General features: G+C 46.8%; 1 non-coding gene across 1 annotated transcript; it reads left to right on the top strand.

The window, feature by feature from the left end:
- The first annotated feature begins 282 nt into the window (after nucleotides 1-282).
- On the top strand, nucleotides 283-2,185 carry LOC125076714. The gene has a single exon (XR_007120633.1). It is a non-coding gene; the product is annotated as a small subunit ribosomal RNA (ribosomal RNA).
- Nucleotides 2,186-2,500: the final 315 nt, after the last annotated feature.

The following is a 2,500-nucleotide window of genomic DNA, read 5'->3' on the forward strand; positions in this document are numbered from 1 at the left end:
ATTATGTGAAGACGCCTCCGCCGCCGCCGCCGCCGCCGCTGTCGTCGCGTTATATATTATAGCGCACGCGCGCGCGCGTGCTTAAAGCGCGTTTGTGTCTCATATAAATTTTTATAAGAGTCAACCGTTAAAATCTATCGCGTCTAACGCGATCGACGATACGGTGAGACGCTCGTTTCATACTGTGCGTATATTGTACATGCATGCATAAGTTTGTGTGTATTTTATATGCGAATATGAAACGAGAAGAGTAATTGACGACTTCAACAAGTCTCGGTTAGCTCCCTGGTTGATCCTGCCAGTAGTTATATGCTTGTCTCAAAGATTAAGCCATGCATGTCTCAGTGCAAGCCGTATTAAGGCGATACCGCGAATGGCTCAATATATCAGTTTTGGTTCCTTAGATCTTACTCAGTTACTTGGATAACTGTGGTAATTCTAGAGCTAATACATGCAATCAGAACTCTGACCAGTGATGGGATGAGTGCTTTTATTAGATCAAAACCAATCGACGGAGGGCGTCTCGTCCGAAGTCGTTAATTTTGATGAATCTGGATAACTTTTGCCGATCGCATGGTCCAGTACCGGCGACGCATCTTTCAAATGTCTGCCTTATCAACTTTCGATGGTAGTTTCTGCGACTACCATGGTTGTCACGGGTAACGGGGAATCAGGGTTCGATTCCGGAGAGGGAGCCTGAGAAACGGCTACCACATCCAAGGAAGGCAGCAGGCGCGCAAATTACCCACTCCCGGCACGGGGAGGTAGTGACGAAAAATAACGATACGGGACTCTTTCGAGGCCTCGTAATCGGAATGAGTACACTTTAAATATTTTAACGAGGAACAATTGGAGGGCAAGTCTGGTGCCAGCAGCCGCGGTAATTCCAGCTCCAATAGCGTATACTAAAATTGTTGCGGTTAAAAAGCTCGTAGTTGCATTTGTGCGCCGCGCTGTCGGTGCACCGCATCCGCGGTGATACTGACACGTCTGCGGAGCATATCGTCGGTGAGCCGGCGGTAAAACGCCGGTTCAATATCAAAATCCTATCGCGGTGCTCTTCAGTGAGTGTCGAGATGGGCCGACAATTTTACTTTGAACAAATTAGAGTGCTCAAAGCGGGCTCAAAATGCCGCTTGAATATTTCGTGCATGGAATAATAGAATATGATCTCGGTTCTATTTTGTTGGTTTTCAGAACTCCGAGGTAATGATTAATAGGGATAACTGGGGGCATTCGTATTGCGACGTTAGAGGTGAAATTCTTGGATCGTCGCAAGACGAACATCAGCGAAAGCATTTGCCAAAGGTGTTTTCATCAATCAAGAACGAAAGTTAGAGGTTCGAAGGCGATTAGATACCGCCCTAGTTCTAACCGTAAATATGTCATCTAGCGATCCGCCGACGTTACTACAATGGCTCGGCGGGCAGCTTCCGGGAAACCAAAGATTTTGGACTCCGGGGGGAGTATGGTTGCAAAGCTGAAACTTAAAGGAATTGACGGAAGGGCACCACCAGGAGTGGAGCCTGCGGCTTAATTTGACTCAACACGGGAAATCTCACCAGGCCCGGACACCGGAAGGATTGACAGATTAATAGCTCTTTCTTGATTCGGTGGGTGGTGGTGCATGGCCGTTCTTAGTTGGTGGAGCGATTTGTCTGGTTAATTCCGGTAACGAACGAGACTCTAGCCTGCTAAATAGGCGTCGTCATTTAGGTGTGCTCGATTTCGGTCGAGCAACTCACTGGCGGCGTATTAAAATTCTTCTTAGAGGGACCGGCGGCTTCGAGCCGCACGAGATTGAGCAATAACAGGTCTGTGATGCCCTTAGATGTCCTGGGCCGCACGCGCGCTACACTGAAGGAATCAGCATGTTCTCCCTGGCCTAGAGGCCCGGGCAACCCGTTGAAACTCCTTCGTGCTGGGGATTGGGGTTTGCAATTATCCCCCATAAACGAGGAATTCCTAGTAAGCGCGAGTCATAAGCTCGCGTTGATTACGTCCCTGCCCTTTGTACACACCGCCCGTCGCTACTACCGATTGAATGATTTAGTGAGGTCTTCGGACCGACACGCGGTGGCTTCACGGCCGTCGGCGTTGCTGGGAAGTTGACCAAACTTGATCATTTAGAGGAAGTAAAAGTCGTAACAAGGTTTCCGTAGGGGAACCTGCGGAAGGATCATTAACGTAAATTATCAATCTCGAAAGAGTGCGATAATGAACGATAATAAAATTCTAAAACACAAATATCGACGTTCGGAATGTGTCGTTTCGATGCGAGGACGCGATTCTCACTCTCTCTCTCTCACACAGCAGTGTGTCCGAGTCAGAGTCCAGAGTCGTGTAACGCGTCCTATTCTGATATTTTTCGATGTCGATTTCGAGGAAAGTACGATGTGTTAACGCACATCGTCATCTTCAAATAAAATGTATATTTCTTTTTTTTTTTTTTGTACTTTTTTTTTTTTTTAACTTTTTTTTTTTTTTTTTTTAATTTTTT

This window comes from Vanessa atalanta, unplaced genomic scaffold, assembly GCF_905147765.1.
Source record: "Vanessa atalanta unplaced genomic scaffold, ilVanAtal1.2, whole genome shotgun sequence".
NCBI classification, from domain to species: Eukaryota; Metazoa; Arthropoda; class Insecta; order Lepidoptera; family Nymphalidae; genus Vanessa; species Vanessa atalanta.